Source organism: Macrotis lagotis, chromosome 6 (genome assembly GCF_037893015.1).
Source record: "Macrotis lagotis isolate mMagLag1 chromosome 6, bilby.v1.9.chrom.fasta, whole genome shotgun sequence".
NCBI lineage: Eukaryota > Metazoa > Chordata > Mammalia > Peramelemorphia > Peramelidae > Macrotis > Macrotis lagotis.
In genome coordinates this window covers 139,249,001-139,274,087 of record NC_133663.1, presented here as the reverse complement: position 1 = coordinate 139,274,087, position 25,087 = coordinate 139,249,001, and the positions used below count along the sequence as shown (strand labels likewise).

At 35.6% G+C, this 25,087-nt stretch overlaps 1 long non-coding RNA gene across 1 annotated transcript in view; it reads left to right on the top strand.

Moving 5' to 3' along the window:
- Positions 1-25,087, top strand: part of LOC141491851 (uncharacterized) — a 78,638-nt gene that overhangs the window by 28,999 nt on the left and 24,552 nt on the right. Inside the window, exon 2 of the long non-coding RNA XR_012469793.1 lies at positions 11,855-11,984. This is a non-coding gene — a long non-coding RNA (uncharacterized LOC141491851). The remainder of the gene's footprint in view (positions 1-11,854; positions 11,985-25,087) is intronic.

Below are 25,087 nucleotides of genomic sequence, written 5' to 3'. Positions count from 1 at the left end.
TTACTCCAATCATTCAAATGGTCTGTAAAAATAATAAAGAACAACACAGAAGGAACTTGTAGCCCCCCCCACACACACACTTTTGGGCAATTGTGTGAAAGGAAAGAAGTTGCATTTATCATTTGTAAAATATCATGTTTGTTTCCTTCTTATTAAATGTGCCCTTGATGCATGTGCAAATTATACTCATAAAAATATGTTCCTTTTTAAAGTCTCACTAGATATATTTAATTAAAGGGCAATTGAATAAAGATACTTTTTGCTGTTGCATCATTCAAGGAATTTTGTGTGATTAGCTTATTTCTTGGAAAGCACTTTAATGAAGGAGGCTACAGAACATAATCTTAAGTCGTTAATTTGGATTCAAGAAAACATGGGTGCAAAGACTGCTTGTATAATCATGGACAAGTCATTTCCTCTTTCTTACTTTCTTCTTCTTTAACCTCTTCTGTGATTTTGTCCTCTAAAATCTTTTATCCTTCATCTATAAGCAAAGCTTATAAAAACCTCCCAAAGCTGCAATGAGGCTCGAGACAAGGAAATTAAAGTGATTTTCAAGTCTTTAAACATTATGTGTGTGCGTGTGTGTGTGTGTGTGTGTGTGTGTGTTAATTATTATGCAAGGCACTATTTTACTCTACTGAATCAAATGAATTGTTGTCAAGTCATTTTTAAGTACCTACTATCTGCTAAGCACTTTACTAAGGATGAGTAACATAAAGAAAGAAGTAAAAACAATCAGAACCCTCAAAGAGCCTAACTGGCGGAGCAAATATTCACAGATACAAATGCACATAATGTATCATGGCCTCATGGTGATTTTGACAGGAAGATATTAGTAATTGAGAGATCAGGAATGATTTCAGTACAAGTACCAAATCTGAGGCTTGAAAGAAATTAGGAGAGAGGGAGCCAAGATGGAGGCTTGAAGCTAACATGCTCCAAAAAGAAGTCATACTTCTTATAGACCCATCTGATACATGAAACCTCTATTCAGATCCCATAAATGAAAAGAGAAGATTCAAAAAAGTTTTCAATGGTAGACATCATGGAGGATATTACATAAAGGTCTGTAGCTTGGGGGGAGAGGGGAAGTAAAGCCCAAGAGGTGGGAGAGCAGCAAAGTCAGAAGGGGGCTCTTAGTCACAGAATAATCCGGGTTACAGCTGCTTGAAAACAGCAGAGGTCCAGGCAGCTAGATAGCAAACCAGCAGGGTGGTTCCCAATCTCAAAGACTAAACCCTAGGCACATCTGGGCAAAAGACAGGAATGGGTAAGGAACAAACCACTGTACAGGCAAAGCCTGGACCACATAGGCAACATCTTGGCCAATGACATGCCAGGGATCAGAGCCAAGAACCAGCAAAAAAAATAGCTTGAATCTATACTACTTATACCCCAGAAGCAGAGCTAAAACAACAAGGATGAGCAAAAAAAAAGCTACAAAAAGCTCTCATTATATAAAGTTACTTCACAGACAAATATGATAACAATACCATGTCTACAAAAGAAATTAATGAAAAATCACTCATAGGGTAAGCATCAAAACAGTCTATAAATTGGATGCAAATGTGTCATTGAGCTTAAAAAGAATTTAAAATCCAAAGAAGAGAAGAAAAATGGAGGAAAAAAATGATTCATGCAGTAAAATTATGAAAAACTGAGCAGAGAATTCAACACCTTTAAAAAAGGAAACACAAAAAATAATTGAAGAAAATAAACCCCTAAAAATTATAATTGAACAAATAGGAACAAACCAAAGAATCTATGAGACTATCAGATTCCATCAAAAAAAAAAAACAAAAATGCTGAAAAATGGAATAAAATGTAAAATAGCATTTAGGGAAAACACATGATCCAGAAAATAGATTCAGAAGAAACAATCTATGAATCATCAGACTACCAGAAAGCTTAGATTAAAAAAAAGAAATTAGAAAACATCATGTGGTAAATTATAAGGGAAAACTATTCAAATCTCCTAGAACAAGAAAGCAATATAATCATTGAAAGAATACCCAGAACCCCTCCAGAAAGAGATCACAGGATAAATATTCCAATGGCTGTTATAGCCATATCATAGAACTATCAAATAAAGGAGAGAATATTGCAATCAGCAAAAAGAAAACAATTCCAACAAAAAGGAAACACGATCAGACTTACCCAGGATCTATCAGCCTCAACATTGAAGGACCAGAATACCTGGAATACCAAATATCAGAGAGCAAAGGACCTGGGATTACAACCCAGACTGTTTTACCCTGAAAAATTCAGCATATGCTGTCAGGGAAAAATATGAAAAATGAAATGAAATAGAGGCCTTCTAGAATTTCCCGACATGAAGACCAGAACTGAACAGTGAATTCAATTGCCAAATACATAACTCAAGAGTTGCAAAAAAAGGTAAATGAAAAGGAGAAGAATAAACAAAACAAAATACACTTTGTTCAATACCATCAAATTGGATACAACTCTAAAAGGGAATATATAACACAACTAATTCTTTAAAACTTTACTTCTCTTAGGATAATTAAAAGGTCAAATATAATTAAAGAGAATGGACTTAAAGAATAGGGGTATAGTTAAATCGTGTCTCTCCATTGAAGATTTCCAAGATGACATCACTATGTTTGAAACAAAAAGCTCTGATGAAAAGCAGGGGTATTAACTTTAAATTTAAATGTCTCATTATCCTTTTTTTGGTTTTGTTTTTTGCAAGGCAATGGGGTTATTTGGCTTTCCCAAGGACACACAGTTAGGTAATTATTAAGTGTCTGAGGCTGAATTTGAACTCAGGTACTCCTGACTCCAGGGCAGTTCTCTATCCACTGCACCACCTGGCCACCCCCTCTCATTATCCTTTGACCCACTTTAATTTTGCTGTGCTGAAAAAAGCTTAGCACCTTGTCTAATGAGACATCAAAAGCTGGACAGTACTGAGTCAGTGTCTCCCACAATCCCATTATCATTTGTAAAGTTCTCAAGTGAGTCCTTCAGAACCACCCAGTACTTAGAGTCCTTTAAGATACTTATAGTTAATTATATCAGGGTTTGACTTAATCCATAAATCACTTTACAAGGGATTAAGTATCCTGGGCAGTGAAGGGTGGTTAAAATAAGAGAGAAAATAGGCTGTGGGATGGGACACAAATAGTTTAAGAAATGATATGGCTTTTGATGATACTTTGGCTCATGAGAATTGGGTGTACTAGGAGGGTACTTGAAAACGGGGGTAAGGTAAAAAAATGTTTTAATTGTAATTTGATGTAATTTGATACAATTCTTCTTTTCAAGAAATAAAGCAAGTAATTTCTGATGATGCCTTGATCATGAGTCTATCAAGCAAAATCAAATAATCAAACTGTGATTGAATACCTGATTAATTGCACTACAATGATGAATAACACCAGAGGAAAAGACAAAAAGATTTATAATTTTAAAGAGAAAGAAGGGAGAATATGAATGTTGATCAAATTCTATTCAATAAGTTTAGCTCAGAGACAGAATAAAATACATTCCTAGTTGGGTTTAAAAATTTACCCCCAATCTACAGGGAGAGGTGGAGGGAGACTGGGAAAAGGCAAAGATAAGGGGATAAGGGCTGATAAAAAGGAAGTTGAAGGTATAAGTGGAAAATAAAATGACAGTTAAGTTTTAAAAGAAAAAGTTAAAAGGGAAAAATCGTAAAATTTTGGTGAAGAGGAGTAAGAGGAAAAGAAAGAGAAAATGTTAAATGCAGAAAGCTAGCATGGAGGGAAACACAATTAATAATCTGAACTGTAAGTGTAGACAGGATGAAATGTTCTACTAAAACAGAAACAGATGGCAGAATACACTACAAGATGTTGATAAGAAACATATTTGAAGAAGAGAGATACAGACAGAGTAAAGGTAAAAGGTTGAAGCAAAATCTATTGTGCTTCAGCTGAGGTAAAAAAATCTGATCTCAGATAAAGTAAATGAAAAATTGATCTCAGTAAAAGGGATAAGGAAGGAAACTACATCTTCTTAAAATGCACCATTGGTAATGAAGCTATGTCATAGCTAAGTATGTATGCACCTAGTGGTATAATATCCAAATTCCTAGAGGAAAAGCTGAGTGAATTACAAGTAGACCTAGACAGCAAAACTTTAAAAATGGGGGACCTCAACCTTCCTCTATGAGAACTAGATAAATTTAACCACAAAAGAAACAAGAAGGGAGCTACAGAGGTGAATGAAATCTTAGGAAACCTTTTGGAGAAAACACAATGGAAATACAAAAGAATATACCTTTTTATCGGCATTACATGGCACCTATACCAAAACTGACCATGTACTAAGTTATAAAAGTCTTATAATCAAATGCAGAAAGGCAGAAATAATAAATACACACTTCTCAGACCATGTTGCAATAAAAATTACATGTAATAAAGGGTCATGGAAAGAATCTAAAACTAACTGGAAAAATAAATAACAATCTTAAATAATGCATGGATCAAATAGCAAATAATAGAAATAATCAAAATTATATCCAAGAAAATGATACTAATAAGACATTATACCAAAATTTAAGGAATGCAGCCAAGGGAATTTTAAGCAGAACATTTATATATCTAAATGCCTATGTGAATAAAATAGAAAAAGAGGAGATCAATGAATTGGGTATGCAAATAAAAAAGAACAAATTAAAGATTTCCAATTAAAATCAAAATTAGAAATTCTGAAAGTCAAGGGAGAATTTAATAAAAATTGAAAAAAAAGAAAATCATTGATCTCATAATTAAAACTAAGAGTTGGTTTTAGGAAAAAGCCAATAAAATAGACAAACCTTTGAAATTTGATTTAAAAAAAGGAAAGAAGATAACCAAATTACCAGTACCAAAAATAGAAAGAGTGAACTAACCACCAATGAAGAGGAAATTATAGAGATAATTCAGAGCTACTTCATGGAACAGTATGCCAATAAATTGGATAACCTGAGTGAAATGGATGAACATTTACAAAAAATACAATCTGCTCAGATTAAAAGAAATAAAATATTTAACTAACTCTATTTCAGTAAAAGAAATTGAAGAAACCATCAATAAACTCCCTAAGAAAGAGTCTTCAGGTCCAGATGGAATTATAAGTGAATTCTACCAAACATTTAAGGAACAATTCCTATTCTACATAAACTATTTTTAAAAATAAGAGAAGGAATCCTACCAAATTCCTTTTATGACACCAACATGGTGCTCATACTTAAACCAGGAAGAAACAAAACAAAGAAAATTAAAGACCAATCTCCCTAATGAATATTGATGTAAAAAACTTAAATAAAACTTTAGCAATGAGAGTACTACTAGGATAATACATTATGAGCAGGTAGGATTTATACCAGGTTGGCAGGAATGATTCAATATTAGTAAAACACAACTTAATTGAACATATCAATACCAAAACCAACAGGAAATCATATGATTATCTCAATAGATTCTGAAAAAGCCTTTGATAAAATACAACAGCCATTCCTGTTAAAAACACTAGAAAGTCTAGGAATAAATGGAGCTTTCTTAAAATAATAGTACCTGTCTACAACCATTGACAAGTATTATATGTAATGGGAATAAACTCAGAGCATTTCCAATAAAATCAGGAATGAGACAAGGATGCCCATCATCACCATTACTATTCTATATAGTATTGGAAATGCTAGCTTTAGCAATAAGAGAAGGAAAAGAAATTGAAGGAATAAGAATTGGCAAGGAGGAAGGAAAATTTTCACTCTTTGCAGATGATATGATGTTATACTTAGAGAACCCAGAAAAATATTTAAAAAAAAAATTCCTTGAAACAATTAACAAATTCAGCAAAGTAGCAAGATATAAAATAAACTCACATAAAACATCAGAATTTCTATATATGAATAACAAAGCCCAAGGTCAAGAGATAGAAAGAGAAATTCCATTTAAAGTCACTAAAGACAACATTAAATACTTGGGAATCTATCTCCCAATATAAAACTATATGAATACAATTATAAAGACTTTCTCAACCAAATAAAGTCAGATTCAAATACTTGAAAAAATGTCAGTTGCTCAAGATTAGCTGAGCTAATATAATATAAATGATAATTCTCAAAATTAATTACTTATTCAGTGACATATGCATCAAATTACCAAATAACTACTTTACCAAGCTAGAAAGAAATAATATCAAAATTCATCCGGAGCAACAAAAGGACAAGAATATCATGGGAACCTATGAAAAAAAATGTAAAGGAAAGTAGCCTAATTATACCAGATCTAATAGTATATTATAAAGCAGCAGTCATCAAAACTGCCTGGTACTCTTTAAGAAATAGAGTAATGGATCAGTGGATTAGAATAGGTTCAAAAGAAACCACAATAAATGACATCAGTAATCTGCTATTTGAGAAACCCAAAGACATCAGCTTCAGGTACAAAAAATCACTATTAGATAAAAATTTGGGGGAAAAACTGGAAAATAATATGGCAAAAACTAAACCCACATCTCATACCCAAAATAGATACAGGATTTAGACATAAAGGATGAAACCAAAGATAAATAAATGGACAAAGAAATACTCTATCAGATCAATGGAAAGGGGATAAACTTATGACCCTACAAGAATTAGAGCACATTATGAACTGCAAATGACTGATTCTGACTCTATTAAATTAAAAAAAAAGTTTTGGGGGGGAAGAGCCAAGATGGTGGCATGAAGGCAACATTTCCCAGAAATTCCTTCCACCAAAAACTTCAAAAGCCATCAAATTAAAAATCTAGCCAAAATTTAGAGGGGCAGAATCCACAGAAAGACTGAGTGATACATTTTCCCAGTCCAAGATAACTTAGTTCTATGGAAAAGGTGTGTTTCACCAGGACCAGAAGTTGGAAAAAAATGCCCCTGCCACAGTGCAGTGTAGCCCAGCCCAGCCCAGGGATCACCAGGAAGAGCTTGAAGGGGTAGTGAGAGAGCTCTCCTACACCAGAATGAGTGTGGAATGAGGAGCACCAGCTGCAGAACCTGCAGCGAGAATTGAGAAACCAGCACGCACCTCCAGAATACAGTCCACAGACTGTAAGGGGGTCAGGGGAAACTGCATAAATCTCTCTGCTCTCCCTGGGGCAGGACTCTGCTGTTGCCCACACTCAGATCCAAGTTACAGTTTGGGCTTCCATGCTAAGATAGCCAATCAGAGATCCTCTTCACAGTTCCAGGGCAGAGGAGAATGCCTGTGATTATCTACATATCAAAGCACAGGCAAAAGAGCATAAGACCTTGGAGGAATAAAGGTCCCAGTAAGGTATCCCCAAAAAACTCCAAAGCCTTGGAAGTGCTGTAAATTAGACTTGGGATGAGAAAATGAGTAAACAATAGAAAAAAAATCTGACCATACAAAATTACTATGGAATGGAAGATCAAAACACATACTCAGATGATGACAAAATCGAAACTTCTGTATCCAAAACATCCAAGAGAAATAGAAAATGGGCTCAGACTGTGAATGAGCTCAAAAAAAAAGACTTTGAAAAGTAATTAAGGGAAGTGGAGGACTAATTAGGAGGAGAAATGAGAGTGATGCAGAAAAATCATGAAAACCAAATCAGCAACTTGGTGAAAGAAATACAAGAAAATCCTGAAGAAAATAATATGTTAAACCCTAGTTTAGGCCAAATGGAAAAAGCAAAACAAAAAGTAAATGAGGAGAAGAATGCCTTAAAAAGCAGAATTGGCCAGCTAGAAAAAGAGATAGAAAAGCTCTCTGAAAAAAAAACTCCTTCAAATGCAGAATGGAACTAAAAGAAGCTGATGACTTTACAAGAAAATAGGAAGAAATAAAACTCTTCCAAAAGCCAAAAATTAGAGAAAAAGTGAAATATCTCATTGGAAAAAACAACTGACCTCAAAAACAGATCCAGAAGAAATAATTTAAAAATTATTGGGCTATCTGAAAGAAATCAGGAAAAGAACCTAGACTTCATTTTTTCAAGAAATAATACAGCAAAATTGCCCTGAGATTCTATAAGCAGAGGGCGAATAGAAATTGAGGGAATTTACCAGTCATGTCCTGAAAGAGATCCCAAAAGAAAAAACTTCTAGGAATATTATAGCCAAATTCCCAAACTCCCAAATCAAAGAGAAAATTCTAAAACCTGTCAGAATCAAACAATTCAACTGCTGAGACTCCATAGTCAGGATTGCACAGGATCTGGCAGTATCTACATTAAGGACTCATAGAGATTGGAATATGATATTCCCTAAGGCAAAAGATCTTCATTTACAACCGAGAATCAACTACCCAGCAAAACTGAACATCCTCTTTCCAAGGAAAAGATGGACTTTCAATGAAACAGGGGACTTTCAAACTTTCCTATTGAAATAACCAGAGCTGAATAGAAAGTTTGATCTTCAAGTACAGGACTCTGATGAACCATAGAGGGGTTGGATGAGAAGGACTTACTATGAGGAACTTAATGATATTGAACTGTTTGTATTTCTGCATTGGAAGAAGATAGTGATAACTCATATGAACTTTCTCATTTATAAGAGCTATTACAAGGAGCATATATAGAAAGGGAACAGGAAGAAACTGAATATAATGGCACAATGTAATAAGAAGATGGAGTCAATGGGTGATAAACAGAAGTACTGGGAGGAAAAGAAAGGAGAGGAAGGAGCAAAGATATTTCACATAAGAGTCAAGAAAGAGCTTTGTCAATGGAGTGGAATGGGGGAAGGCAAAGCAGAATGCGTGAGTCTTCATTCTCATCAGAAATGGCTCAAGGAGGAAATAACATACACACTTAATAGGGTTTAGAAATCTATCTAACCTTAGAAAAAAAATGAGAAGAAAGGGATAAGGGGGAATGGGAGGGAAGGGGGTGTGAATAGGTGATAGAAGACAGGGAACATTATGGGAGAGGGTACTCAGATACAAAACACTTTTGGACAGGGCCAGGATAAAAGGAAAGAGAGAATAGAATAAATGAGAGTGGGGGGAAATACAGCTTGTAATAACAGCTGTGGAAAAAATAATGAAGCAACTTCTCTAGTACATTAAATATAAAGTAGGAAACTCACCCCAGAGACAAAGCCATTGGAATCTGAACATAGACTGAAATACATTTTTTGCCTCTCTCTCACTATTCTTGAAGTTTCTCATCTTCTTGGGGGAGGGGGGTTTCTTATTACTCATAACAAAATTATTGTAATAATATAAAATAAAAAAACAAAAAAACTTTTCAAAAAGTTTTTGCATTAAAAAATCAATACTGCCAAAATTAGAAGGAAACCAGAAAGCTGAGAAAATATCTTCATAACTAGGAGTTCTGATAAAGGTCCCATATCTAAAATATGTCAACAACTGTATCAAATTTACAAGGTTACAAGTCATTCTCCAAATGATAAATGGTCAAAGGATATGAATAGATGATTTTCAAATTAAGAAATTAAAGTTATATATAATCATATGAAAAAATGCTTCAAATTATCATTGATTAGTGAAATGCAAATTAAAAGAACAATAAGGTATCACCTCACACCTATCAGATTAGCCAAAATGAGAAAAAGAAAATGATAATAGCTTGTGGAAGGTTTGGGACATAGATGCATTGCTGGTGAAATTGTAAACAGATTCAACCATTCTGAAGAGCAATATGGACCTATGCTCAAAGAGCAATTAAATTGTTCTTTGACCAGCAATTCCAGTTCTAGGTCTATATTCAGAAGAAATTATGTTTTAAAAAAAAGGAAAAAGTCCTACATTTTCCAAAATATTCATAGCAGTTTTTCTTTTAGTGGCAAACAACTGGAAATTGAGGGGATGCCCATCATTTGGGGAATAGCTAAGCAAGTTATGGTACATGAATACTATGGAATACTATTTTTCTATAAGAAATAATAAATGGTGGCAGCTAGGTGGTGCAGTGGATAAAGCACTGGGCCTGGAGTCAGGAGTACCTGGGTTCAAATCCAGTTTCAGACACTTAGTAATTGCCTAGCTGTGTGGCCTTGGGCAAGCCACTTGACCCCATTTGCCTTGTAAAAGAAAAAAAACTAAAAAAAAGAGAAATGATAAATGATCCATCTCTAGAGAGCCATGGAATGACTTAGAGGATCTGATGCTGAATGAAGGAAGTAGAAACAAGAGAACAATGTTCACATCAATAAAAACATTGTGAAATGATCAACCTTGATGGAAGCAGCTCCTCTCAGCAGTTCAGAGATCAAGGACAACTGTATTACACTTGGCTATGGACAATTTTATCCTCATCCAGACACAGAAAAACAAAACACACACACACACACACACACACACACACACACACACACACACACACACGCACACACGCACACACACACAATTTTTCAGAATCTGATGAATGCTTTATAAAAATTATCTCTTTTCCTTAATCCTAATTCCTCATATGTAAAATAACTAATCTGTAAACATGTTTATCAAAATATATAAGTACCATGCTAATCTAACTATTAGTCGTGAGGGGAGGAGGTTGAGAAGGGAGGGTAGGAGGTAATTTCTTACTTAAAAATATTCAAGTGTATATGGATTAAAAGAAATTTAAAAAAATGTAGAGAGGGATGGATATAGATTTAGATATATATGTACAATTCTAATCTATTCACTGCTGAGAGGAAGGGATGGGAAGGGAGGTGGGAAGAAAATGGAACTTGAAAATATACATGTGCGTATGGATGGAAAAAATCAATCAATTAATTAATTTTAAAAAATGAAATTAGGAATTCTTAATGAAGGTTAAGCAAGAAATATACTTCAGGCAAGAGGGTATGAATAATGAATTTTTTCATACACAGACAAATACATGCACATGCACATACACACACATACATACATTTTTTTGAGTCTTTAAGAACAGAGTTGGTGGGTGGTGTCAACTTTCTCATAGATACTAAAGAAGCTACTTTGAGAAAACCCCTCATCTGTAAATAGAATATAGGCTTATCTTCTTTATCCCATCAATTTAACCCCTACTGCTATCCCCATACTTTGAAGGTCTTTAGGATAATTTATAAAGCACTCCTTTTACTGAAATGTCTGAACTTCAGCTCCTTCCCAACCCCCTCTTCCTGGGTTGCCCCTGCCTCATCCTGAGTTGAGGGGTCATATCATTTTTGATTAGATAAGGAGGGGGAATGATGTTTCAGATTCCACCTTCTGATAATCAAAACTATAAAATCTACACTTTTAGAGTTCCATTTTGTGGATTTGGCTTTATTGCTAGACACCTTCCCAAGTGCACTCCTATGTAAAGCACAAATTAGAGAAATATTAATAAATGTGTATGTTAAGCTAGTTCTGTTTTGCTCTTTCATAAGGCCAAACCTTTGGTAATGTTTGTCCCTGATTAGGACAAGTACTGAGATAGTTAACACATTTATTTTCATGGCCCAAAAGTCAATGAGGATCCCTCCTCATTTTTTGGAGGACCCTTTCACAAGGGAAAGCCAGTATTAGGAAGTCTAATTGGTTGGATTATAGTAGAAATGGAGCAGAATAACATGCAATAAATTCAGAAGGGGGGGCTAGGTAGAACAGTGGGTAGAGCACTGGTTTTGGAACAAAGAAGGCCTGAGTTCAAATTCAGCTTTAGACACTTATTAGCTGTGTGTCCCTGGGCAAATCACTTAACCCTGATTTCTTCAACAAAAAAAAAAAGTAGGTCTAGTCCAATTAATTTATTAAGAAGTTCAAATGTAAAACAGAAGAACTTCAATTTGATCCTGAGAGAGTAAAAAGTAATAAATGTGAGTTGACTGACTGATTAGAGTTTATTCTATAAAGTGATGCCATTGTCTGATTTGTACTTTAAAAAAAAAACAATTTGGCAGCTGGTGTGAAGAGTAGAATTGAATGAAAAGAATCTTGAGGAAGTTAGACTCCTGCCATGAATCTGAGCTAAGACAGAAGATGTAGAGCTGGAGAGAAGGAGATGGATGAAAGAGATAGAAATGACAAACAGTAAGTACAATGCCTATTATTTTTGCTATTCAGACCATAAAATTTGCTATTAAGGCTGTTATTTCCCTTGACTATTTGGTATAGTTCCATGCTCTTTTGTGAATTGATAATATCCTCTGTTTCCTGAGGTAATGATTAATTTTTAATTTTCCTTTGTCTTGCAATGTCAATTTGTAGATATATGGAGGGTTTTTTAGATATTTGAGAGAGGTCGTTTTTCCCATTGTCATTTAATATTTTCCTTATCAATTCATCTGCTTGTATTTAAAGTCCTTTGAGTTTTATTCCCCCTAAGACTTCTGGGTGATTAAAGTCTTTTTTCTTCATCATTTGCCATCTCTGACTTTGTGGTGATGCTTTAGTCAAGGGATGAACCTAAAAGCTGTCTCAGCCTTCTTCCTTCCTGGGGAATTCACTTTTCACCAGTCTCAGTCCTGAGTGACATGAGGAGACAAAATTGACTTTACCTGGACATTAGTTTCCTTTCACTTCAGGTCTAGTGGAATCCTAAACACACACTAGTATCTTGTCTCCATTCCTTCCATTCTTTTAGTTTTCTGACTGATGTTTAGTTCTTCATTTTGTAGATCACATTAGTATTCCTTCAGAAATATGTTAGGATTGTATGATGTGGACAAAGCTGAAGATTAACCAAACAAGAATGATATGTCTATAGTGCGTGAATAGCACATCTACTATACTTGCAAACATGAAGATCTAAGGACAATTCCATCTCCCCAGCTTGTTTGTTCCACTTTCCCATGGCAAAACAGCAAGATTAGACAGCTGGTGACACAGAGGATAGAGCACTGGGACTATAGTAAGGAAGATCTGAATTCAAATTTTGCCTTAAACTAACTGTGTGACCCTGGGCAAGTCTTACTTCCTCATATATAGAATAAGCTGGAGAGAGAAATGGTAAATCAATCCAGTATCTTTTCCAAGAAAACCCCAAATGGGATCATAAAAAGTTAAACATGATTAGAAAAACTCCTGAAAAATAATATAGACCAAGATTCATATAATGTCTCCTTACTGGATGCTTTGAATGGAATTAAAAAGACAGGAGAGCAAAACAATATCAACAAAATTTTTCAACATTTCTCAACCATTAATTTTTTCAACCTTCCATTTCCTGGTTTACGGAACATAACCTCCAATAATGCTGTCCAATTTCAACAGGCACAAATTGCTTCCTTAATAATAATGATTAATAACTCTTCTATATGGGCTAACTTTCTAAAGTGACTTTTGATTTGTTTTGTTTTTACTTTTATTGGTTAAGCAATATGTATTAAGACTGTATTTTTATTCAGAAGGCATTGGGTTTAAAATAAAGTTCAAGGAATGTATAGAGTATTCTAGAAGGTCAAGTGTGTTATTTCCACTGAATTTAAATCAAGTACTTCTTAGTAATTTAACTGAAATATGTTTATTCTATTTTGAAAGCATAATGGGCTCTCTTCAGTGTTAGTAATTAAGAAAATGTAAGCCTTGCATTTATAGCTTAGTTGCATAATGAATTATGAAATGCCTTTGATTTAAAAAAAATCATTATCATATACCATTCAAGGATCCTAACTTTTTGAGCACAATTTTGTTCATAATGACAGCCACCAGTGCTGTAGTTTCATTATTGGGAAGCTCTAGATGAATTGCCCTTTTACCATCAATGCAGGTCAGCACCTTTTCTATAACTTATGGTTTTAGAGAATTGCCTTGAGTACTTAAAGTTTAAGAGAATTGCCCTGGGTTAGTAATCTAGTAGGTGTTAGAGACAAGACTTTAGCCCAGGTTTTGCTGACTTTGAAGTCAGCTCTCTATCTACTATGCCACACTATTTTTCTGTGGTCCTATAGTAATTTTAATTAGCATGAGCAATGGATTTACATAATTTTAAAATGTATTCTACTTCAGAAATTGCAGAGAGTCATGTTATGGAACTTAGAATATGAAAACTTAACATTGCCTTGAAAGGATTCATTCAAATCCTTCCCTCCTCCACCTGAAGAGTTCTCTATTTTACACCCTAACAAAAAATGGTCTATGGGTGTCAGAACAATTCAGAGCTATACTGGTAGACTATGTTTTTATTTTCTTCCCTGTAATCAGGAATACTACTAAATATTGAGAAAGAATTTCCTCTCTTGGCAATCCACTGTACTAATATTTATTTATGGAATCATTTATGGTATCAAATCGAAGGAATGTCATCATTTCATTGTTTACGAAACAGTAGTATCTGTGTCATATTTTCTCACTTTGTCAATGAGTATATCAACAAGGGCGGAATTGTAAGCCCATTTAATCAGCAAATTGAATCTATTGCTTCTGTTTGAACATCTAAGATTGCCATGCAGGGAGCTAAAATTAATTGGCAAAAAGAATTATTTTTTCCCACTGAGCAATGCCTATTATCCAGTACTCTGTTCTATGTGTTTCTGCCAATTGATTTTGTAATAATTTTCTTCTAGTTGTTCCCAAGTGTATTAATTAAGTGTGTAGACCTGTAGTTTCAAGTACATTTGACATCATCAATAGATCCCAAAAGCCTACCAATACTCTGACATGTGCTATTCCTTCTGCTATATATTTCTTGAGATTCAGAGGGAATTTGAATAGAATAAATGAGAACTGGGCAGAAGAAATACCATGCATGCGTACATATAAGTGCATGATGTATATACATAAATTCAGTGTCATGCACAATGCTTTGAATGTAGTAACTACAAGATAAAAACATACTTATTGTGTTGAATATGGGTGTGTTTGGTTATAACATGAGTGTGTGTGCGTGTTTAGTATATATATATATATATCATTGTATCTATGAACATTTAAATTTATAGAAATGCATGTGTGACATATATATGCATATATATGTGTATAATCTAATAAACATTTTTAAACACCAACTAAGCATCAAAGACTGTGCTAAAACTAAAAATACCCAAGTTTAGAGGGAGAAGAAATCTCAGAGCTTGAAAATAAACAGATAAATCAGCAAAATAAACAGGAACAATGGAAGGAAATATGAGCTCTAATTCTAGTAAATTTCTTCAGGTATCTTTGAATAAATACTTCATATTAATATAAAATGATATAATATTTGATATGACAGACAATCCTATGGATGCTGAGGACATAGGAACTCTAACCATTTAGGAATGGTTAAAAGAAAAATGAGAGGGGCAGCTAGGTGGTGCAGTGGATAAAGCACCGGCCCTGGAGTCAGGAGTACCTGAGTTCAAATCTGGTCTCAGAAACTTAATAATTAACTAGCTGTGTGACTTTGGGCAAGCCACTTAACCCCATTTGCCTTGCAAAAACCTAAAAAAAAATGAGAACAGAATTTATGTGCACATTTTTGCACAATAAAATTAATGAGCACATTAGCAAGATATGAATCTGCAGTAGTAACTCTCACCAAAGAAACAGAAAAGAAAATGTAAACAGTGAATTTTGACCTTCTAATATATATGTGTGTGTATATATATATATATATATATATATATATATATATATATATATATATATATATATATATATATACTATAGAACAGAAGTGGTTAAAAGGCCATCAAGAAAAGATAGACCATCATGCTTTGAGTCTTTTAGTTTAATTGATAACTACCCCCTCCCAAGTCCAGAGTAGAATAGAATCATTGATAATGATCCCAAACTTGATGGATATGATTTAAAGTACATTAGTAAAGGAATTTGATGGACAAGTACCAAAAATCTCCCCTACTGAAGATCTCACCTTCTGACTGTGCCAATATATAAATATGCTGCCCCCAAAAGCCTCTCTGTGACCAATTCTAGTGAGTTCCCTTCTATGCATGATTAACTTGTAAGACTAAGTGAACAAGGGGTGGCTAGGTGGCATAGTGGATAAAGCACTGGCCCTGGACTCAGGAGTACCTGGGTTCAAATCCAGTCTCAGACACTTAATAATTACCTAGCTGTGTGGCTTTGGGCAAGCCACTTAACCCAGTTTGCCTTGCAAAAAAAAAAAACCCTAAAACAAAAAAGACTAAGTGAACAATAAACATTTGAATGTTACTTTAACTGTATATCTAGTTAAATCTATACAACCCTAGGTATACCTTTTTCAAGAACAATAGATTAGGAATTCAAGTAACCAGAAGTGAAAGACAATCTAGAAGAAAAGACAAAATTAAAAACAAATTAAAGGGGGGCGGAGCCAAGATGGTCACTAGAAGGGATGGAGTCTTAGGAGCTCTCTGATAAAACTCATCAGCTAAGGACTCTAACTAAAAGTTCGAGAGTCAGAACCCACAAAGGGACCCAGTGAGGCAGTTCTCCTACTCAAGGTAACCTGGAAAGGAGCAGAAAGGCTCTGCTCCCCAGGGTCGGAGGGGCGGCCTGCCAGAGGGGTGGCCTGCCAGAGCGAAAGAACTTCAGCCTCCCGGAGGCAGCCCCAGGGCACTGGGAGTCTCAGCTCACAGCAGCGGGGGAGTCTCCTGAGCTGCACCCCGGGGAGCACCGGCACAAAGTGGGGGAACAGTGGGGGGACCCCTGCCAGAGTGAGCACATGGAACCCAGCCCTCGAGGCACACAGCCAGCAGCTTGGTCTTTCTGCAGCTCAGAGCCAGAAACAGAAGCAGGCAGAGCCTGTAACCAGGAGCCCCCAGGGCATGAACCCATTGAGCTGAGGGAGGGGAGTGAAGAGAAACTGGGAACTTGGTCCTCTGCCCCTGTGACAGGACTCTGGGGCTCTGACCACATTCAGATCCTGATTGCAGCCTAGGCCCCCCCCCCCATAGAACAGCAGGCCCCTCCCCACCTCAGCCCTGTGGCAGAGGGGGGCGCTTATGGTCATTCACAGACCAGGAGGGAGGACAGAGCCTCACACACTGAGACCCTTGTGGGAGTGTTCCAAAAGCTCAGGAAGCACCCCATACCAGGCCCAGGCTGGGAAAATGAGCAAGCAGAGAAACAAAAGGAAGACTATTGAGAAATATTTTGCAAATGAGCCCAAGAAGGATCAAAATACTCAGTCTGAAGATGAGGAAGCACAAGTTCCTGCATCTAAAGACTCCAAGAAAAACAGAAATTGGGCTCAGGCTATGACAGAGCTCAAAAAAGACTTTGAAAATCAAATGAGGGAGTTGGAAGAAAAACTGGGAAAAGAAAGGAGAGAGATGCAGGAAAAACATGAAAATGAAGTCAGCAGCTTAGTCAAGGAAATCCAAAAAAATACTGAAGAAAATAGCATGCTAAAAACCAGCTTAGGTCAAATGGATAAAACAGTTCAAAAAGTTATTGAGGAGAAGAATGCTTTAAAAAGTAAAATTGGCCAGATGGAAAAAGAGATAAGAAAACTCTCTGGGGAGAACCAAATCCTTCAGACAAAGAATAGAATTCAGGGAGATTGATGAATTTACCAGAAATCAGGAATCAATAGTTCAAAACAAAAATGAAAAATTAGAAGAAAATGTGAAATATCTCATTGAAAAAACAACTGATTTCGAAAACAGACTTAGAAAAGATAATTTAAAAATTATTGGAATACCTGAAAGTCATGATCAGGAAAAGAGCCTTGACATCATTTTCAAAGAACTACTACAGGAAAATTGCCCTGATATTCTAGAAGCAGAGGGCAAAATAGATATGGAGAGAATCCACCAATCCCCCCAAGAAAGAGATCCCAAAAAACCAACCCCTAGGAATATCATAGCCAAGTTCCAGAACTCCCAAGTCAAGGAGAAAATATTACAAGCAGTCAGAAGGACACAGTTCAAATATCGTGGAGCTGCAGTCAGGATCACACAGGACTTAGCAGCAACTACATTGGAAGTTCGTAGGGCTTGGAATACAATGTACTGGAAGGCAAAAGAGCTTAGAATGCAGCCAAGAAAGAACTACCCCGCAAGGCTGAATGTCCTCTTCCAGGGAAAAAGATGGACTTTCAATGAACCAGAGGAATTTCAAATGTTCCTTTTGGAATGGCCAGAGCTGAACAGAAGGTTTGATCTTCAGATACAGGACTCAGGTGAAGCATGGAGATTGGAGGAGAGGGGGGAAATATGAGGGACTTAATGAGGATGAACTGCATGTATTCCTGCATAGAAAAATGACACTGATAATACTCATATGAACCTTCTCAGTTAATAGAGCAGGTAGAGAGAGCTTTTATAGTTGAAGCACAGGAGAAAGCTGAATTCAAAGATAAAATATGGTGTAAAAATGGAGTCAATAGAAAAAAAGGGAAATGGAATGGGAGAAAGAAAAAGGAGAGGGGGAATAGTCCAAGATATTTCACATAAGATTTTTTTAATTACAATGAGCTATTGCAATGATATGGAAGGGGGCAGGCAAGGGGGAATGAGGGAACCTTTGCTCTCATCAGAGATGTCTAGGAGAGGAAACAGTAAATATACTCAATGGGGTACAGGCATCTGGAGTAAGAAGGAGGGGGCCGCAGGGGGAAGGGGTGGGGATGTGAATAAAGGAGGAGAGGATGGACCATGGGGGGAGAGTGGCCAGATATAACACATTTTCTTTCTTACTTCCTGCAAGGGGCTGGGATTGGAAGGCCTGCCCAGGACCATAGGGCCAGGTGGATTCTGGGCCTAAGGGGTGGTATGGGGGCTCAGGGCTTTTTGGCCCCAGGACTAGGGAATCTGTCTGCTGAGCCACTCAGCTACCCTACAGCAGAGTCACAGTGAAAGGAGAGAGAAATTAGAGTACATGGTAGTGGAGAAATAAGAAAGGAGGGAGTTGTGATCAGCAATGGCAATGGTGGAAAAATATGGAAGTAACCTCTGTGATGGACTTATCATAAAGAATGAGATCCACCCATGAAAGAGTTGTTGGTGGTGGAACAAAGACTCAAGCACATATTATTTGGGGGAGGGTGCAGGGCAAGTAGGGCTGGATGGCCTGCCTGGGGCCACATAGCAGGGTGATCTTTGGGTGTCTGGGGCCGGATTTGGACCCAGGTGCTCCTGGCTCAAGGGCCAATGCTCTGTCTGCCACTCAGCCACCCCTACTATCATTACTATTTTATTTTATTTTGGGTCTTTTTTTTTTCTTCTTTTTGGTTTTTGCAAGGCAGTGGGCATTGGGTGGCTTGCATGTCACACGGCTGGGTGATTATTGGGTTTACAATGCTGGATATGGGCTTGGGTACTCATGGCTCCAGGGCCGGTGCTTTGTCCATTGCACCACCTGGCCATACCTACAATTATTAGTATTATTTTTTTATTTTAATTTTTTTTTCTCCCCTTTCCTTTTTTTCGCCAAAGAAGTCTATATTCATGGGGGAGGAGGGGTATTTTGTTTACTTGTAAACAAGAATATTTTATTAATGTAAAAAAAACATTTGTACAAAATGAGAATAAAAAATAAATTAAAAAAACTAAGAACACAAATAAAAACTAATTAAAAACAAACTTTTAAAAAATTTCCTTTATTTTCATCTATATGAACATGTATATTTTTAAGTTATAAAATTTTCTTCCACTTTCTCTTCCTAACCCCCTCCCCTCAACAGCAAATAGTGAGTTTAGCAATTTACATACATAATTTGATAAACATCTTTAGAGATAGCCATTTTCAGTATGAGAAATTAGGATTAAGGGAAATAGATATATAAGATAATTTTTGTAAAGTGTTCATCAGATTCTGAAGGGTTGGTTTTCTTTTTGTTGTTTTTGTTTGTTTTGTATTTCTTCCTCTGGATGGGGATGACATTTTCCTTAGCCAGTCTAATACAGTTGTTTTAGCTCTCTGAACTGCTGAGAGATGCTGCTACCATTAAGGTTGTTCATCTACAATGTTGCTGTTGATTTGCACATTATTCTCTTGGTTCTACTCCTTTCACTCAACATCAGATCCCATAAGTCATTCCATGTTTCTCTAGAGTCTGACCATTTATGGTTTCTTATAGAACAACAATATATCATAACATTCATGTACCATAACTTGCTTATCCATTTCCCTAATTGATGGGCATCCCCTCAGTTTCCAATTCTTTGTCACTACAAAAAGAGCAGTTACTAATATTTTGAAACATGCAGGCCTTTTCCCTTTTTATATAATTTCTTCTGGGTATAGAAGAACTGACTTTAAAATGAAATATGCTCTTTAAGCAAGCAAAATATGGATTCTTGAAGACTGAGTACATCGAGACAACCTAAGGATCCTAAATCTTCAAGAAAAAACATAATACTATATGTGTTTTCAAAACAAGCAGACTTTCCACAAACTAATATCTCCAGGTCTCCTCCAGTGTAAAATTCTCTTCCCCCTTCATCTTTCAGGTACTCCCTTCAAAAGCATTCAAAAGAGATCTACTTGGAATTTCTGAACATAGAAAATGAAATGGCAACTGAAAGAATTCACAAATCACCTCCAAACAAGCAAACAAAACAAAACAAAGAAGAAGGCTATAAACTCTAAGGCACACTGGTTAAATTTAACTATTCTAAACAAATTCTGCAAGCCATCAGGAGAAAGATCTTCAAATGCAAAGGAAAGAACATTTGAAAGACTATTCTCATCCACTAGAAAAAGAAGGGAATGTAATAATGTTTTCTAAATAGAACACTGGAATTCAGGATGCAGCAGGGTGATTTATCCTGCAAAATTTGAGCCTAACCTAAAGGCAAAGGATAGATGTTCAATAATAAATAAGATGTCTAACAATAAAAAAATCTGAAATATTTTCAGGGGAAAAAAAGAAATGAAGAAATTATTTGTACCTCAAGCATCCTAAATAACAGAAATGCAAAGAGAATGACTACAGCAACTGAGTGACAATAGAAAGATTTCTAAGAAATACCTTTCTAATCATATAAGGAGATTGGAATGACAGTAGATTTCTGATAAAAAGCAACTAAGAAGAGAGATACAAAAAGCATTATGGACAAATCCTGCAACATCCTATCTAAAAGTGAATTCCTCATTTGTGGAACAAATCTGCGAGGGTGGGATAGAAAAGGGGGCAGGGAAATAAAGAGTATTTAAGTACATGTACTTGGGTTTAGCAATAAGGGGAAGTTGTGGTTTCATCATCTAATAGCCTACAGAGGAGCAGGTGTAGAGAAGAGGTAAGATTGAAAGGGGGAAGAAAAAAACCTTACTTGAGAAGTAGAAAGGGATTCTGAATACTTCTGAAGGAAGAACATGAAAGATAAAGGAAGAAAACTTTACGTTGGATGAGACCTGAGGGTATTGATCTGTGGAAAGTCTTCTTGTTCTTACAGTTTCCTCATCTGTAAGATGAGCTGGAGAAGGAAATGAGAAACCACTCCAGTATTTTTGCCAAGAAAACCACAAATGGTATCACAGAGAGTTGAAAGTAAGTGAATAATATCTTTTTGAAATGCAGAAAAATTAATTTTTATTTCCTTTATTGCTTTTTTAATTATTCTATTTTTAGTCTACGAAACATAGAATTAGCCAACACTAAAAACAAACATCCAAAACTCCAATGTGATAAAAGTTACTGACTTACATATTGATGCAATTAAGAGTACACATTTTGAAGTTAGCCTACCAATTTTATTACAATGATATCTCTTATTCTCAGGAGTTGGAACCCCTTGGAGCAATTGGCACTGTGATAAGTGAGAAAGCCTGGACCCAGGGAGGAGATTTCCAAGAAAATCCAGAAAAAATGTCAACAAAATAGGGGGGCAGTTTGAGGAGAGGGTACCTTACCATGGAAGAGTCCTCTCTGAACTGACACATCACTGAGAGTGATGAGGCAAAAAAAATATACTGAGGCTAAGCCTTAAAAGAAAGAACGTGACAGCATAAAGAAAGACAGAGTCTAGAAGGTAGAGCCTAGAATGGATGCCTTGTAAACACTGGTTGTATGAAAAATACAGAGGAAAGAGAGAGAACAGATAATTATAGAAGTTATGAATCAGAGTATGAGGTTCTTTTAAATTAAAGAGAAAATGAACAATTAAGAGAATAAAAAGTTTTCAAAAGGACAGCAAAAAGTGAAATTTAAAAAAATTAATAAATAGTACTTGGGTGGTTAGGTGGCTTAGTGGATAGAGAGTACTAGACCTGGAGTCAGGAAGATTCCATTTAGTGAGTTCAAATTTAGCCTTTGTTGAAGGAGGATTCCCATTTGCCCTTGAAAAACTCACTACTCTGACCCTGGAGGGCAGTTGGAAAAGAAAACAATTTATTTAAAAGTCATTACAACAGAAAGCTAAGAGTTCCTTAAAGGTCAGCGTGATTTTGGTCACAGCAATTTAACCAGACTGGCCAGCTGATTTAACTCAAGAATTAGGAGGTTAGAGACCATAAGATTAAGATTTAAAGTTCTTCAAGAACAAACGTGCTTATTCTTTAATAAGAAACAACATAATTTTCAAAAATGTTAGTATGTTATATTAAATGTTATAGCCACAAACTGGCAAAGAGATCATTGATATAAAACAGTTTAATTCAAACTTGAAAATAAAATTTGATTCTTTCAAGCTTCAATTGAAACTGAAGTTAATCCCAATGAAGTAATTTTCCAGGTTTTCTCTATATATTGTCCTACATACAATTGATGTGGTAAATTAGCAATAAAACAATCAAGCAGTCTGCACTGGTTAGCTGGGACAAAATAAAAATGGCTAACTGATTCATATCATATAATACCAGTCAAGCAATACTGATGTTTCTGAAAGGTTTACATTTGTTAGATGTACTCTGGAATGTTATTGAAGGCCCTGTAGAATGTCAGTTAAAGCTGCTACTCAGTACTGAAAAATAAATTACACATGAAGATGAGAAAATGAAAAAGGAAAAATGCATAGATTTGTTATTTAGGAAGGTCAATTTGTTCACAAGATGCAGTCTCTTTATAATTGCATCAACCACTTTTCCTTTTCATTCTAATAAAATAGTAGAGATTGTAAATGTACAGCAACAAAATAGATATTTTTAAATGTGAATTGTGTTATATTCAGGTGAAATAAATTAAATGGCATTTTGTTATTTTTTAAAACAAAAAAAAACAAAATAAGCCAAAGTTCTTTAAGTTAGAGACCATAAGATTAAGAGAGTTAAAGTTCTTTAAGTTTGAGGCCATAATTAAGAAATGATTAAAATTCTTTAAATTAAGGCCATGATTTTGGACTCAGCAGTTTACCCACTAGACCAGTGACTGATTAAATCATTGCATTAGAAATCAGAGAGATAAGGGCAGTAAAAGAGAGTGAGAAATGTTCCAGTTCCTCCATAAATATGTCCCCCTCAGGTTTCATGGGAGGGTTAGCATTTTGGAATGGTCCAGGTCTTCATCTGGAGAGATTGTTGTAGAAGACATGAATGTAGGTTGAGTCTCTACTTGTTTTATAATGTGACAGATTATCACATATCTAGTGTAATCTAGCATATAATTTGACCCACTGGTAAGGGCAAGGCTAGTGTCAAAGTACAGAAAAAGATTAAAAAAATTATTTATGATTAAAATATTCCTCTATGCCTATAATACCCTGCATCAACTTAACACTATTTGCTTCAGTTTCTCATCTGTAAGATGAGTTAGAGAAGAAAAATGGGAAGCCATTATATATGTGTGTGTGTGTGTGTGTGTGTGTGTGTATACATACACATACATACATACACATGTATGCTTTTGTATATTTATATACATGCAAGTATATAAATATGCATGTGTATACCTGTGTATATAACCAGATAAAAGTGGGAGATAACTAATAAAATTCTAAAGGGAAAGAGGAACTGATAAGAAGAAGGGATCAGTGATGGAGGAAAAAGAGCTAGTTAATGTTTCTTTTGGTTTGTTTAAAAAAAAGAAAATCTTCATGTTTTCATGGCCTATATTTCTCATAAGGTAATATGATTAAGTTGATTTTTTCCTCTTCATACGAGGCATAAATAAATTTACATTTTCATCTCTAAAAATCCTTTCAAAAAGTTCTCATTTGATATAGCATCTTGAACTCCTAGAAGCAAGATCTAGATTTTGGAAGACCAGGATCAACTTACTATTTTCATGACCACAGACAAATGACAACTTTTCTAAACCTCAATTTTCTCCTCAGTAAAATGAGGGAGACTGTGCAAAGCTTCCCTTATGGGATTGTTTTAAGTCTTAAATAAAATAATCTAAATAAATTGCTATGTAATTTTAAAATGCTAAATATGCTAGCATTAACTTGAGCAACCTCATACAGCTATCTGGAGATAGGTAGACCAATCAAGAGATATGTAATGAATACAAATAGGTACCAAAACTGGCACTGATATACATATTCAAGTTAAACAATTTCAGTATGGATGTCTGGAAACAATCTAGACCTATCAATTTAGCATCCTTTGATCTAATTTAAAGTTATTCACCTTCCAAAGGTGTGGCACAGTCACAAAGCAAAAAGGTAAAATTACAAGTAGTAGCAATGATGATGTAAAGTTCATCAGCAGTCTGCAAAGCACAAGCAGTTCACAGATTAAGCTTCATCTGGAAAGACAGTAAGTTACCTGAGAACAGACTGAATAGTTTCATTGTAAGAGAGAAACTTAGATTAACATGGGTCTAGGAAAGAATTTAAAGGAAAGAAGGGAGAAGGAAATGGCAGGGAACCCAGGAGAGGAAAGAAGAAAAAAAGCTTAGAACAGCATAATTCTGACCAAATGGAGCTGGGGCCAAATTGCTCCATTGGCATAGGCACTTGGTTCTAGCTTAGAGAGAGAGAGAGAAATGTGGCAGCCCCACTGGGAATTCAAAGAAAGAAAGCAACCTCCAGAGGACCTTGCTTAAATGCCTTTCTGTGGTGGGTGGGACAAGGGTGGTGCTTGAGGAGTGGTTTATTACCATCATCCAGGTACTCTCCAATGCATATGACACAGGGGTAGCCCCTAAGGAGTCACCAAGACAGCACTTATTGCACATGGATGGCATTCTATACACTAGTCTTTCCTGTCCCAAAAGATGCGACCTTCAAGTCCAACATGACATTTCCCTGTGCCTGCTTCAGCTGCCAGATTTCATTTCAGAAGCAAGACAAGCTTTAATTTGTTATAGATAGGAAAAGAAACATTTTTCAATCAATCAATAATAACTATTAAGTGTCTATATTTATTTGTCACTGTGCTAA